The sequence below is a fragment of the Hevea brasiliensis genome, chromosome 6, assembly GCF_030052815.1.
Source record: "Hevea brasiliensis isolate MT/VB/25A 57/8 chromosome 6, ASM3005281v1, whole genome shotgun sequence".
NCBI lineage: Eukaryota > Viridiplantae > Streptophyta > Magnoliopsida > Malpighiales > Euphorbiaceae > Hevea > Hevea brasiliensis.
Window position 1 is genome coordinate 24862039 of NC_079498.1, and position 16771 is coordinate 24878809.

At 35.9% G+C, this 16771-nt stretch overlaps 1 pseudogene; it reads left to right on the plus strand.

Moving 5' to 3' along the window:
* The first annotated feature begins 12952 nt into the window (after positions 1 to 12952).
* Positions 12953 to 16522, plus strand: LOC110661292 (putative disease resistance protein At1g59780; annotated as a pseudogene).
* The last annotated feature ends 249 nt before the right edge of the window (positions 16523 to 16771 follow it).

Consider the following 16771-nt stretch of genomic DNA (forward strand, 5'->3'; position numbering starts at 1 on the left):
GTTGCAACTTTGATCGATGTGTTAAAAATTGAAGTTTTCAATAAATACAATAAAAAATATAATTGCAATTGAAAATTATAAATATAAAGCTCAATATATTGTAACTAACCAATTTACTAAATTAATAAACTTAAAAAATATAAAATATATGAAAAAAAAATCAAATAAACTTTTGTACTTTTAATTAATGGTCAAATAAGTTTTTATCTGATAAATTTTTTTTAATAATAAAATAATATTTTTTTAATGTTTAAATATTAAAAATTATATATTATTTAAATTAAAATAAATTATGAAAAAATTAAAAACATATAAACAAAAATTATTTAATATTAAAAAATTAAATGAATTTATATTTTAATTTTTCTTTTAAAAATTATTCTATTTAACCTTAATTTCAAAATTTTTATTTTGTTTCACTCAAAACTCACGGAAATCTTTTTTTCCTAAAATATACATACGTTAGACCATTAGTCTCGTATCAAAACTTACGCAAATCTTTATTTTATAGATAAATTATTACTTAATTCTCATATATTAACCAAATTAATTATTTAATTTATATTTTAAAAAATATATTATTTAATTTTTATATTTTACTTATGTTAAATTGTTCTCGTAATCAAATTTTTTGTTGGGCAATATTAGTTAAACTACTATTTAATCTCTCTATTTTAATAAAACTAATTAGTTAATCCACATATTTTAGAAAAATACATTAGTTAGTTCCTGTAGTTTAACTCTATTAACTACTTAGTCTTATACTTATTTTTGTTTTATGTCTAAACTACTTTAATCCTCTCATCATTATTTCTCTCTTATCTTTCTTTATTTCTTTCTTTCAATGTTTCTTCTCTTCAACACCCACACTGTTCTCTCCCTCATTAAATAGTACAAGTTGTCAAAACAAAGAAGTTAATTAATTTTCTCAAATTTTTAAGATATCAAGGAAAATAATTTTTCAGTAGAGAAAACACAAAGATAATATTCAAGGAATTAGAAATTTTTTAAAAATATATAACTACACAACAAAATTTTATTTTTATTAAAGAGTATATTTTTCAAAAAACTGTACATAGATCAATTAATTAGCTTTATTTAAATAGAGAGACTAAATAATAGTATTTTTCAAAATATAATTATTAATTGATTAGTTTTCTTAAAATAGAAAGACTAAATATTAGTTTGAATAGTATGAATAATGAAAATTTAATGGAGGTACTAAATAGTTTAATATAAGTAAAATATAGGGATTAAAATAACATATTTTTCAAAATACAAAACTAAGTTGTTAGTTTCGTTAATGATGTTATCTAGGACTCTTGGGCCGAAACCTGATCGAACATTGCCCGATGCTCAACTCAGTAAATGCCAAGAAAGAGCATATATCAATCAAAAAAAGGTAAAGAATTGCGTATCCTCAATATTGTTGTGACATGTATTTATAGAATAAAGGATAGTGCCTTTTTCAAATTAATCGGGATTTTATGCCAACTTATTTCTCTTTTTACGGAGGTGTTAGCTAACATGTCCTATATTCGTGGCTATAACATAGGTTTGTGCCTCTCTTTTATCCATAGGTCTATGCCTCTCTTTTGTCCAATCACTCCTTTCATACCCAATCATATATTGCCCCATATTTCTTACCTCATCCGAACGCTTTGTTATATGCCCGAACGCTAGTGTCTAATCTTGGTTTGGGTTTTAAGACCCGAACCTTATTCGATTTAGATCAGATTTTTATCCGTATTATATCATTAGTCCCCCCAACAGTCCAAATCTTTAGGTTCATATTGCATACTATAAACTTGTGTCAGCATTAACTACATTTGACAATTGTCCCTTGAAAAACATAAAAGACTTATGTCCTTTCCAATTTCCAAGGTGCATCTTTTAGCAGTTAACTCGAATTTTAATTTTGAAAATGGTCTATATGTTTGCTTGTCGAAAATGGAGAGTTACTTTACCACTTCCTTCAATCTTTAGCCGCTTACTCTTTCCTTCTCCCTTTGTTCATGGTATTGGCTTTCTCTTTCCGGTGACCCTTCAGTAATTAAACACGTAAAATCAACTGCTTTCCCTTTACTTTATTCCTTCCTTTCATTAGTCATGAGTGAAAGAGATAGCCAAGAGACACAAGAAATAGTATTCAGAGGTAAAAACTACGATAACTCCCTATAAGAAAAATTAGCTAACAATCCTTCTTTATTGACAGAAATGGAGGTGGGAGATGCGGCAGATGTTAGTAATATAGTGGGTACCAGCTGTGGAAAATCGTCAACTTATGCACCTCCACCCTCCAAACATCAAACTCCTAAGCATAACCAAGATAGCCACCAAGTAAATCCCATTGAACCACCCTCTTTGATGTTGCGATACCACATCCCTGAAGAACTATATGAAGCTAAAGCGTGTGAAGACCATATCTGAACTAATCACTACTTTGAAGGAGGGGATCACATAATAATCAATGAAGAGCAACTAAGCACCAGACTCAGATTCCCCTTGGATTCTTTCTATATAAAGGTGTTATAATATTACCTACTCTCAATCACTAAGTTTCATTCTAACTCATGGCAACTACTAGTGGGCTTTCGAGCAATGTACCAAGCCAAACATCTGGCAGCCATAGAAAAAGTTTTCATTAGCTTATACCGCTTGGGCACAAAGAAAAATGAAAAGGCTAAGAAGAACGATGAATTCTAGTTCTTCTAAGCAGAGCCTAATTATCAATTATTTGCTGATCTCCCATCTTCATTGAAAAACTGGAAAGGAAGATTTTTTACTCTTCGAAGCCAAATTCGAAGCCAAACTAATTGGGAAGGGATTCTTCGAAACTAGAATTACCAAGCTAATTAGTTAAAAAGAACACTCAACCTTAATCTTACCAAGGAAATATCAATAGTCGAGCTTAAGGAGTAAGGGAAAAAAGACTATTTTAAGATTGCTAAGGTGGTACAAACTGAACTAAACTGGTGGTTTAGCACTTATGTGGCCAAAATGGATACACCTCTAGAGTTAGCCAACTTTGGTCCTTCCCTTGGTATTCATGAAAACTCATGTTCTTACAACTACGATACTTACTAATTGCTTGTTTTGTGCAGGGATGGTGAGCACTCAAAAACATGACACTACACGACTTATCCGCAAATTAAAAGGACAAAAGCAGCCTAGCTTGGATGAGCTCCTCCCTCAAAAAAGAACCATACTGTGCCTAACCCACTGGGATCATTGCCTAGTCCCACTCATCCTACCAATGAACCTAGTGTGCCTACTACTTTTTCCAAGCGTGTGATCAGTGGTAGCATTCCATTCTTTCTTGGCTCGTAGATCTTGGCCTAGCCTATTTGGGAAAATTGGTCTATGAAGAACAATAAAGACTTCTCTCGGGTACTGGTGCCTCGTCTATTTGTCAGAGGACTGGAAGTGGTTAGAAAAAGAGAGTCTAAAGGACCTACTACTCTACTCAAGTAGTTTGAAATTGGAGGCCATTGCTATCGATCACATGGCCTAGGAAAAGATACAATATCTCAAAGGCACCTTCCAACAAATGAGTTAGCAATATATGGCTTTAAAAACCCGTCTCTCAGCCCAAAATTCTCAAATGGAGGTGTTGGCAAATGACCTTAAAGTTTCTGAAGCAACCATCAACAAACTTCGAGAAAAGCTAGAGATGGAGATATTAGCCTTAGAGGTAGAAAAGAAGAAATTAGTTGAGCTGAAAGGTCACCTGAAGACTGCTGAGTCTGAGGTAAACTAAAGAGTAGCAACTGCCTATATGGACGCCCATAGTGATCTTTAAAAAGAGCTCAATAAGAGATTCTTGAATGAAGATTTTTCCTGGATGGATGAGTTGGCCCCTGAGGAGAGTGAAGGAGAAGGAGGGGTAATAAGGTTCCAAAACCCATCTGCTTTTAATCACACTACAACTAATCAACCCACCAATTGAAATTGTATTGAATTATTTGTGGATGTGTTTCCTTTTATAACTTGTTTTAAATTAATGAAGTATTTCCATTATTTTTTGAACTCTATTATTTCTTATCTTATTTGCTAGGTTCAAAATTCCCTGAACTAAAATAAGCACTTAAAAAATTCCCAAAAAAAAATCACTTTAACTTATCAAGGCCATCCTGTTATGTTAGAGCCAATAAATCGCCTTCATAATGTAGTCAAACTAATAATTACTTCACCCTGTAAAACCATTTTACCATCACTGTCTAAGAATTGTAATCGGCCTAAATAACACTAACGTTTAGTGCCCCTTAGGGTTTAAATGAGAAATTGCCCAAATGTCTCTTAAAAATATTATGGGGGCCACAGATCGCCTTTGTGCCCGCCTAAATACCTCTTAAAGGTATTAATTGGGCAAGCAATCGAGTTAGTGCCACATTAGGGCATTTATGGGTGAGAGATCGCCTTAGTGCTATGCTTGTGCATTTATGGGTGAGAGATCACCTTAGTGCCACGTTAGGGCATTTATGGGTAAAAGATCACCTTATTTGTGGTTGCCTTATTGTTTAGTCATATCAAATAGGCAAAAGTATTTATTGATAAAATTTATGCAAATTACAAATATTCCATGCCCATGATAGATCACCACCATTGGGTAGGCAATCTTAAAAGAGCGAGGGCGAATGACTTTAGATATTACATAGGCACCTTCCCAATTACTGTCGAGCTAGCCGACCTAACTACTCCTTCTAAGACATCAGCTCTTTTCATGACTAGATTGCCAACTATGAAAGATTGGTGTCTCACATTTAGGTTATATATTCGAACCATTCTCTGTCTGTACTTTTCCATTCAAATGTACGCACATTAACATAAGACTTTAGCTTGGTCAATATTAAATTAGAGATCATCTTCATTTGCAGTGATCTTAGGATTCTTAGTCCAAGCACTAAGCATGATAATTTATGCAGGAATAACAGCTTATGAGCCATATGCTAAAGAGTACAGTGTCTCCCTAGTTGCTGATCTGGGAGTAGTTCAGTATGCCTACAAAAAATGTGGTAACTCATCTGGCTACCTTCCTTTAGCTTTGTCCAGTCTGCGCTTCAAGCCATTCAAAATGGTGCAATTAGTGAGTTCTGTCATTCCATTGGTTTAAGGATGATAAGTGGAAGTGAACTGAAGTTCAATGCCCCATTCTGAGTAGCAAGATCTAAACTTACAACTTCTAAACTGAGTGCCATTATCAGCAATAATTACTTTGGGAATGCCAAATTTGTTAAAAATATTGTCTTACAAAGGTGATAGCCTTATCAGCAGTAATCAACTGTGAAGCTTTTGCCTTAGCCTGCTTAGTAAAATGAACAATAGCCACAATAACACACTTTCTGGATCTCGAAGCCTTAGGAAATGGACCTTCCCACTAATAAAATGGCCATGGACTCCAAAGAGCCGATAAATTTTTTATCGGAGCTCAAGGGACAAAGTTATGCTCCTAACATTTTTTGCATTTTCAAACCAATTCCTTGGCAATGTCTACTGCCGAAGGTTAAAAATATCCCTGAAGAAGAGCTTTTTTGGCGATGGTTCGAGCATCTTCATAACTACACCATCCTTTGCGAATGTCAACCAAAATCACTATTCCCTCCTCAGAAGTAATACATTTTAACCAAGCAAAAAGAACCTTCTATAAAGCCATCCATCCAATATAATGTAACCAGAAAACTTCTGTACTATCTTTCTTGCTTCAAGAGGATCATCAGGTAATACCCCATTGTCTAGATAACAAAAAATTAGGGTCATCTAAGTAGTACCAATATCAATTGGCAATGCCTCCTTTTGATCAACAATTAGGACAGTAATCTCTTCCAAGGGTATAGGTTGGGTTCAGTGCTACTCACTTGAGGCTACTAACTTGGCTAATGCATCAGCTTCATTGTTTTCTAATCTTGAAATTTATAGGATGGTCACCTTTTCGGAAGTAGATCGGATTTCCTACATATATCTTTGAATTCTCGTTTCATACTTTGCTAAGTTTGAGTCCTTAACTTGGAAATTACCCTGACATTGATTAACAACCAATTGTGAGTCACAAGAGATAATAACATTTGGGATTCTTACCTCCTTCATAATTTGAAGTGCTATCAGGATACCTCATATTATGCCATATTATTAGTGGCCTGGAAAGCTAACCGAGCTACATAATGGAGCTTAATGTGATAAGGCCCTTCTAACACAATTTCAATCCCAACTCTTACTGATCTAATGGCTCCATCGACCCAAACCTTCCATTCTTCCCTTAATTCCTTTTCTTTCTATTCTGATGGCATCATTTTTACAACAAAATCAACTAGTGCCTAAGCTTTGAGCATTGTTTTAGGGACATATTTGATGTCTTATGCACCTAATATCACCTACCATGTGGCTAAAAGGCCTGATGTCTCTGGGCATAATATCATTTGCAAAGGATAATTGGTTTAGACTTCCATATTTTGCAACTTGAAATATGGTCTTAACTTTATTACTGCTGATAGCATTGCAAAAGTGAGCTTTTCTAGTGCTGGATAGTTGAGCTCAGCCGCCTTCAAAACTTGACTGCTGTAGTAGATTGGCCTTTGCTCACCACCTTTTTCCTGAAACAAAACCAAACTAATCATTTCTTGACTAATTGCAAGATACAAAAATAGGACTTTGCCTGGCTTGGGTGACTCAAGAAGAGGTAGGTTAGTGAGAAAATCTTTTAACTCATTGAAAGCTACTTGACAATCGTCACCCCATTAAAAATGCATTCTTACTTTCAAAGCTTGATAAAAAGGCAAACATTTGAACAAGACATAAACTAACCCAATGTTGTTACATGACCATTCAACTTCTGAATTTCCTTAATGCTCCGAGGTGGTTTCATGTCCATGATTGCTTTAATTTTCTCTGGATTAGCTTCAATCCCTCTTTCTGATACCATATAGCCTAAGAACTTCCCTGTCTTAACTCTAAATGTACACTTATCTAGATTTAACTTCATTCCTACTTTTTCCAATTTGTCAAAAGCTTCTACAATGTCCCTTGCATGATCCTCCATCCTCTTACTCTTAATGATCATATCATCTACATACACTTCCACCATCTTACCAATTAATCCCTCAAGCATTTTGTTACCAAACATTGGTAGGTGAATCCTATATTTTTTAATCTGAATGGCATAACCTTATAGCAACACACCCTTGATTCTGTAATAAAAGCTTTCTTTTCCTCATCATCGAGGTCCAACTTAATTTGGTGATATCCTAAAATAATGTCGACAAAGGAGCATACAGCATGTCCTATAGTTGAATCTACCAATCGATCTATTATAGGCAAAGGATAATGGTCCCTAGGATAAGCTCGGTTGAGGTCGGTAAAATCAATACACATTTGCCACTTGCCATTAGATTTCTTAACCAGTACCACATTAGCTACCCAAGTGGGACATTTAACTTCCCTAATCAATCCAGCTTTTAACAACTTATTTACCTCATATCTGACCACTTGCTGCCTACATGTGGCTATTCGTCATTTTTTTTTTTTGGCTAAACTAGCTTGAAGGTCGGATCCACGTTCAAACTATGCATCATCACAGAAGGATCGTCACTCTAATCAAAAGTGTCAACACACTCTCTTAAGATTTTAATGACTGCCTCCCTATCTGGTCCCTTAAGAGCAGTGCTGAGCTTGATGCATTTTCCTGGGAACAACTATACATCCTTAACTTTATCAACTGGCTCTAGTGAGAGATGGGACTGTAACTTTTCTAAGAGATCAATAGGGAAATTAATCCTAGTAGCCACTTTGGCGGACTAACTGTAACATTCTTGAGCTAACTGTTGACTTCCTTGAACTACAACAACTCCCACTATTGTAGGCAACTTCATGCAAAAACAATCCATATTAATCAAAATCCCATTACTATATAAAATAGGCCTTCTAAATATTACATTATAGGACAAAGGAGTGTCAACAACTACAAAATTAACATAAATGTTCCTTTGGAAATCACCATCACCTAACCCCACAGTGAGGTTAACTGTTCTTGCCATTAGGACAATTTTATCTCCCAATCCAATCAAAGGATAAGCTACCTTAATGAGATCCTTCTTCGGTAATCCAAGCTTTTCATATACCTCAAGAGAGATCAGATTGACCGAACTTCTAGTATCTACCTGTTCAACAAAATATTTACCACCAAAGGGTCAGAATGGGGATGTTTTACCTGCTCGTAGTCTTCTATGTTGAAAGTGATTGGATCTCAACATGAAGTTTCTTTTTCCACTAAAAGGACCTTTAATCATTCATTGTTATTAACCGGTCTATTTCTGCGATACTTGTAATCATTTGATCCTCCTGCAATGAAATTAATAATGCCTATAGGTTCTTTCTCAGTAGCTTTGTTCGACTCCTTATTTACTGATGTTAGTAGTATGCCCTAGAGCATATCATTTTTGTGTGTATCTTGTAATATTTTTATTAATAAAAGGCAATTTCACTTTTTTATTTACATAATCTATTTATGTGTAATTGAAAGGTTCCATTGATTATTTGTTAGAAATTCTATTCTTAAGTTGTTGAGAATATGAGTGACAGTATTTCTAGTACAAAGTATCATAAATTGGTTCACAATCAAGGATACTTCACAAAGGATATGACTTATCCAGAAAGATTGTAATCATGTTTGTTCCCAAAGTATTAATATGAGATATAAATAAGTTGGAGTGGTGAGTCTCATGCTGCATAACAAACATGATAGGCACTTATACATGATAAGTAGGCCGAACCAGTGATGCTTATGACAAGCACATGGAGTTTACTCTTGTCAATGCATTGTCATATATCATATCAGTGCATATAATCTTTAGACCTGAGATAATATAGTTATCTTGTATATAAGTGGTTTGAGTTTGATACTACTTTCATACTTGTACTGTGTATGGGTATATGGGCATGTGTTGGCTCCTACTAGTTATATATGGAGATAGTTGTTGATCAAGATGGAATCCACTACCCTAAGTAAATAGGGATAAAATCCTATGTTCATTTAATTATTCTTGATGATTTAAGTTCCTGGCTAGGACAGATAGATTTAGTCAGAAAAGAGTTTCTGACAAAAAAATCTAATTAATCAAGAATTAGAATTAAAAGAGAACATAATGTTCATAGCGAATGGAGTTTGACATTAATCATGACTCTAGTTGAAATTGGGATTTTGTAACGGAGATATTCTAGTGCATGGTAACATATAATTAAAGGTTCATTTAAGGTATTCCTTATTACTGATTGGGTGGTCATGTCATGCTATGCTATGTGTCAACCATGGTCTATGAGATGTTTGAAATGATTTAGAGAAATCATTTAAGGTAAGAAAGAGTTCTAATGATATTAAGAGATAATATCATTTATCATTGCCAATAAGTAATGAGCCTAGTAAGTCACACATCTACACAAGTTAATCACCAAGTAAAGTGTGATTTAATTAATTAATTAAAAATTTAATTAATTAATTAAATAGGTTTGGTTTGCAATAAGATTACAAAATCCCTAGCATGACTTGAAACCAAATCTAGGTTATTAGATGTATAGCATAAATTAAATTTATATTTAAATTGTTTAAATATGAATTTAATTCTGAAAAATTAATTAATCAAGATTAATTAATCAATTAATTTATATTTGATATAAATTAATTTGAAGAGGAGAAATTATAATTTTGGGTTGAGAACTCAAATTAAAAAGTGAGGGTAAATTAGTCTTTTCACATTGTGACATGTGGCACCATGAGTTGGTGACATGTGGCACCATACAAGCTTGCCACTTATCTTCCCATGATAGAAGACCACTTTTTGTGATTTAATTGGAGCTTGACACTTGGCTTCATGAGATTAAGTCAAACAAAAGCAAGATTGGATCTTGTGGTGACATGTGGCAAGGGAGTAAGTGAGTGTCGACTTTAGTATATAAGGGAAAAGGAAGAAAGAGAAATCAATTCTTCTTCTTCCTCTCCATTTGGATGGCAACCATGGTCTTCACTCTCCTCTCTTCATTTCTCAATTGAGTCAAAGAGAAAACATTTGTTTCCTTTGAATTAAAATTGCTAGAAAAGTTTTCTAGTACCCTATACACCCATACATCCTCACTAAAGCGTAAAATCCCAATTACAAGTAGTTAGCAAGGCTTGGGAAGTCAAGATTGGGGCTACCATTGGTGTGCTTGTGGTGGACAAGCTAGAGGGACTACAATTGGGGTCCTAAGAGCATCCTAAGATAGAGGGATTCATTGATTGTGCACCTTGAAGATTAGTAATCAAAACCCCTCTTTTAGTTAGGGGTTAATGAATTAAATTCCTAAACTTCAATTCTTGATGGCAAATGAATGTTTAGTGCATGCTAAAATGTGTTTTGGTATGCTTTTGGGCATTGGAAATTGATTAGGCACATAACTCATCAAGCATGATAAATGTAACCCTAGATTGAATTTTAAATTTCAAGGTTCTAATGCCCTAATTTCCCTGCTTCCTAGCCTTCAACTAAACCCTCATCTCCCCTATTTTGTGAACGATCATTTCTGGCAAATTCTTTCAAGCTGCCATCTCTAGCTAATCGCTCAATCTCATCTTTGAGCTACTTGCACTCATTAGTGGTATGACCATGATCATCATCAAAGCAAAAATACTTAGACCGATCTCTTCTTCTAGCACTCTTAAGTTTAAGCTTGTGTGGCCACTTAATACCCTAACTTGTCTTATGGATCCACACGATTACCTTTGCCCTAGACTCATTGAGAGGTGTGTAAGTGCGGTAGCACTCCTTTCCCCATTCATAATCATGATCCCAATTATTAGATCGCCTATCACCACTGTAGCTCCTCTTCTCATACCTCTTGTTATTATTTTGTGAAGATAGCCTCCCTTTGTCAATGGGGTTAGGACGTTTGTTTGTTCAACCACACACGGGGTGGGAAAACCGTGTCCCACATCGGAAATGGGAAGAAAAGATTTGGCCATATATGTGGGAGTCTTCAATGAAACCTCCGGGGACAAACTGTGAGGCCCATGGGCCAAAGCGACAATACATGGGGTTGGGACGTGCTTGTTCAAAAGAAAAGATTTGCCATATATGTGGGAGTCTCGCCCTTCTCTCAGGGTCATGTGCTTGTCATTAAGCCTAATATATTTTTGAGCTCATTCCATTATCTGTTGATAATCCCATGCTAGATTTTTAATTAAGGAATCAACAAATTTCACATTCCTGGCTCCATTTTTTATCAGCTCACATGCTATTTCATGATTGAGATTCTCGATCTGGATAGCCTTAGTGTTAAATCTGGAGATATAATCTCAAAGGGATTCCCCCTCTATCTATTGAACTTTCCTGAGGTCGAAAGATAGCTTTCTTAGCAGAATATTACTAACAAATTTGTCTTGGACTGAACTTATCAGCTGATCAAAACTTTCAACTGGTCCCACCAAGAGTCGTTGATACCATTTTTGGGCAATTCCTATTAAGGTGGTCGGAAAGTCCTTGCACAAAATATAACTATTAAAGTTTTGTAATAGCATAGTGGTACGAAAATTTGCAAGGTGACTTCTAGGATCAGTGGTGCCATTATATTTATCTAAAATTGGCAATTTAAATTTTGGTGGAAAAATTTCAGCTAGTATCACCTCACAAAGAGGAGATCTATCACTTATGCCAAAATTATCATTATTAGGATGCTTTTGGTACCTTTTGTTTGCTGGGCAATCTTTTGACTTAACGTAATATTCTCACTATCGGATTCTTCCTTCCTAGAGTATTCCCATTTTGACTTGCCCTTATTGCCTACAAATCTATCCTCCTAAGGATGTTCCCCAAGAAGTGCTATTGGTGGAGGTGGAGGAGGAAGTGGTGGTGCGCGAGTTGTTGGTGTACCTTCTCTATTAGATTGCTCATATTGTTTTCTTAAGAGTTCCAACATTGCCTCCATCTCTTTAATTTTCAAGAAAATGGGATCTTTGGAGGAGTTTATGTTTCCCCTTCTGGAACATCCTTATTATGAACCACTAATGGGGTTCTCCACCCCAAGTCCAAGTCCCCACATTGTCAGGAATGGCTTCTGAACCTGCTCTTCTAGAATGCATGTCTATCTCAGCCATTAGAAATCGATAAAACTATTTAACAAAAATGATGAAACCCAAGAAAACAAGCAACAAAAATAAAAATGATTAAAGATGAGGAGTTAGCCAAAGACATATAGCGTTATTTCCCATAGACGACGCCATTGATGTTGCTTGGGACTCTTGGGCCGAAACCTGATCCGACGTTGCCTGAAGCCAAAGAGAAAAGATGAGGTCGGTGGCCTGAGCTAGGCCACTCTGACGCTTAAGTAAGTAAATGTCAGAAGAGAGCAAATACCAATAAAAAAAGTAAAAAATTGTGTACCTTCAATATTATTATGACCCCTATTTATAAAATAAAGAATAGTGCCTTTTTGGGATTAATTGGGATTTTATACCAACTTATTTCACTATTTATGGAGGTGTCAACTAACATGTCCTACTCTCTTTTATCCTATCACTCCTTTCATATCCGATCATATATTGCCTCATATTTCTTACCTCATCCGAATATTTCGTTATTTGTCCGAACGCTTGGTATCTTAACTGAATACCTCGTGATCTGCCCAAACACTAATATTTAATCTTGTTTCAGGTTTCAGGACCAGAACCACCCCATTCGATTTAGATCGGATTTTTATTCATATTATATCAATTAAAATATAATGACTAAATAATAATTTTTTCTTATTTTATTACTAAAAAAACCTTTATTTTAAATTATCATTAAAAAAGGTCAGATATTTTGGGTAAATCCGCGCAGCAACTTAGAAAAAGTTGGCCTCAGGACAAGGAGACTTCCGGTAAAGCAAGTCCACCCAGTCGACCTGAAAGCTCCTTATTAATAGAGAAGTTATCTATTTTATTTCTGATCAAACACAAGCATTAAAGAACCAGAAGAAGCAAGAAAGCAAAAGAAAATGATGAGACAAATCGCATTGTCTGTGTTGGGAAAAATTTCCAATCTTCTTGTCCAAGAGTCAGATTCATTGCTTGGAGTAGAAGATCAAATTCAATGCATCGAAACTCTATTGTGAAGATATGCTGATGATTCTTACAATGTGGGCCAAAAGAAGCTATTAAGAAAAACTATTTACGATCTTGAAGATGTGATTGATGAGTTAATTATTAAATCAGCTCAGAGAAGCAATAGAGATGTTTGCATTCGGTATGTTTCGGCTTTCGTTCATTTGCCAATGTATTTCTCTTATTTTCTGGCTCTTGTCGATTTGCTAGATCATTATGGAGTTCGTGAGAGACTGGAACAGATTAAGATTAAAATTTCCGTGGCATATACGACGTGGTTGCTGGAAACTGGTTACGGGCACAAATCTTTTGGCGTATACGACGTGGGTGTTTAAGAGACGAATTCAGGTTTTTGAATGATTTTATAGAAGATATTGAACAATCAAAACAATTAAGTGAAGTAGGAATGGCGTGGATGGAGGAACTTTGCGATGTTTGTCGCTCAACTGAGAAAGTTGTTGGGCTTTCCTTGCAACGGATGAAGAACGGGAGGAGAGGACCTTTCGAAAACTTGGCGTGGGCTCCCCAGAATTTCATTTCCCAGCGTAAGCTTTTCCTGTAGATGGCCTGTATTAATCATAAGATCCGTGATATTTCTGCTAGAAGAGATGAAGCCATTCCAAGATCTATGTCAGGGAGTAACAATGACCAAAGTTTATATCAACAGGGAAAACCACTTCCTCGTGATGCTGATCAACTTGATATGGTTAGCTTTGATGAGGATGTAGATGCAGTTATGGCACAGCTGCTGAAAGATGACCCCCGCTGCATCACTATTTCAATTGTCGGTGTCGGACGCATTGGAAAGACAAGCCTTGCAAAGCTAATCTATGATAGCCAGACTATTGCAGACCATTTCCCTCATCGTATTTGGGTGTCTAGAGCAACCGAGTTTGATATCATCGAACGGATTTTCAGTGTTAAATATTCAACTTTAATACGTTATCCTTTTTGGCATGAAAAATGTGCATATACGGTGAGGCAGCTAGTTAATGCTTTCTTCTTGGATAAGAAGTATCTCATAGTTGTTGATGACTTATGTTTAACCGGATCGTGCCTTCCAAGAGAATTCTGGACAAACATGGGAAGAGTCTTCAATGACATTCCAAATCGAACAAGAATACTTTTCACAATTCGCAATTTCAGGCAAGCTCCACCAGTTATTGAAACTAGCTTCACTTACAGACTGCATCTCCGAAGCCATGATGAGAGCTGGGCATTGTTCACGCACACTTTGAAGGTAAACGTCCTCCGAGAGATGCAGAATCTGAAAGGACATATCATAAGAACATGTGGGGGGCTGCCAAAGGTAATCTTGAAACTAAGAGAACCACTGTCGCAAAGAGATGCAACTCTAGAGGAGTGGTCAAGGATACTTGACCGCCTAAATCAAGATCAAGAACCCTGGTTAGAAATCCTAGATGAAATTAACAAGTATTTGCCTTTGTATTTGAGAAGATGTCTCTTTTATTTTGGATTATTTCCAGTAGGGCGTAAAATCTCTGCGAGAAGGTTGATTGCCTTGCGGATTGCTGAGGGTTTGGGGTGTCAACAGAGTAATGAAAAATCCCCTGAATATGCTGCAGAGGCATGCTTGAGAGAGATAATGAATTATAATATGGTTCAGGTGACAGAAAAGAAACTCAATGGGAAGGTTAAGAAATGTTGCCTACCAGAAGCTTTGCAAGTACACTGGTTCTCAAAAGCAAAGGAAGCTAATTTTCTTCAAGGTCACTTTCACATTTCCAATACCAACATTGGTGTAAAACGCCGTCTCGCTGACCATCTTCAGCAGAATGATGGCATCTTTGATGATATTCATGGTTACAAGAATGCTTCCTCATACTCTCTACAGGGATGTGGTCTCCTTTTTATCCTTTGATACTCGAGAAGGAAGCAGGCCTGGAGAAGATATAGGGAACTTTCTTGATAGATCCATCTCAAGCAATTGCTTCCGTTCCCTCTGGTTGTTGGATCTGGAAACTGTATACAGGCCAAAACTGCCCAAGGCAGTAGGTCAACTCACTCGGTTGAGGTATCTTGGGTTGGGATCAACGTACCTGGAGATGCTTCCTGTGTTCATTAACAAATTGCTAAACCTTCAAACACTGGATTTGAAGCGCACTTGCATCAACACTCTTCCCAGTTCAATATGGAAGATGCAAAAGCTAAGGCATTTGTTTCTGGATGAGAGTTTCCGCAACACATTTGTGCCTCGACAAGAAGACAGCTCTCTGGTGGATCTTCAAACCCTCTGGGGTGCATTTATAGATGAGGATAGTCCAGTGAGAAATGGCCTGGACGCTTCATTGAACATTAAAAAATGGGGACTGAAATGCAAGATATCAGTGCCATCTCAAAATGCAGCAATGTCCTCACAACTGGTTGATGTGGCTAACTGGATTGTAAAACTAGAACACCTTCAATCCTTAAGATTGAAATCATTTGATAAATCAGGCCAGCCCTGGGATCTGCACTTGCAGTCTATGGTAGAGCATGTGGATCTTTCCAATGTATATTTGGTTGGAAAGCTAAAGAATCAGCACCTGGCATCTGCGTTACCAAGGAGCCTGATTGAACTCACCTTCTCAGCATCTGGACTGGTAGAGGACCCAGTGCAAACGTTGGCCAAGCTAACCAACCTTAGAATCGTTAGGCTGTTGTCCAGATCTTTCACAGGAAAGAATATGCTTTGCAGTTTTGGAGGATTTCCAAAGCTTGAAGTCCTCAAATTCTGGGAGCTAGAGCTCCTGGAGTGGAATGTGGAGGAAGGAGCACTGACTAGCCTGAAGGACTTGGAAATCAGACCCTGTGGAAATTTAAAGATGCTTCCTGATGGGCTCCAGCATGTTAGGACCCTTAGCGAATTGAAATTAACAAAATTGCCAATGGTATCATCAAGGATTAAGGATAATCTTGGTGCGGAATGGAATAAAATTGCTCATATACGCCATGTGTGGAAGGAAGATTGATAATGCTAAGTCCAACAGATTCATGGGTACGTTTTCTACTGTTTATTTAACATCCTATACCATTTAATTTATTAGAATTTTTACTTAATTATCAAGATAATAATAATTTTACCATTGTTATATTGCTTTTTCATTCAGGATTTATTCTCAAAGTCATGATTCAGACCTAATCAAATGAGATGATGATGAAGATGAAAGCTGTTTTGTCTAATATATGCAATTAATCATTTGCCAATCTTGTGTTCTTGTTTCTGCCTTTTTCTTTTCCTTTTCTCTGCTTAGAGATCTGCGTGAACGAATTTGAGTGTGATGTAATTTCTTCTGTGATGCTTTCCAAGCATTTCTTTAGATCAACATCAACCTCAGTTATATTTGTAATTTTCGTTATAAAATGAAAAGTTAGGTTTGCAATGAGATTGAATTAATAGAAATAAACATGTTTGTGCCACTAATGGGGATGAAAGAGAGGTTTTTGGCTAAAAGCAAAGGTAGATGAGATTAAGATTCTCTCCTGTTTTATAAATATAGTCTCTATTATGTGTATATAATTTCCATTATTCAACTCAAATTAAATAGTTGAGGTATAATAATAATAAAGTATTAATATTTATGCTTCAATAAGGCAGTCGGTAATCTCACTTGGTTGATGTATTTTGGCTTAAGATCAACATACCGTGAGATGCTTCCTGCGTTCATC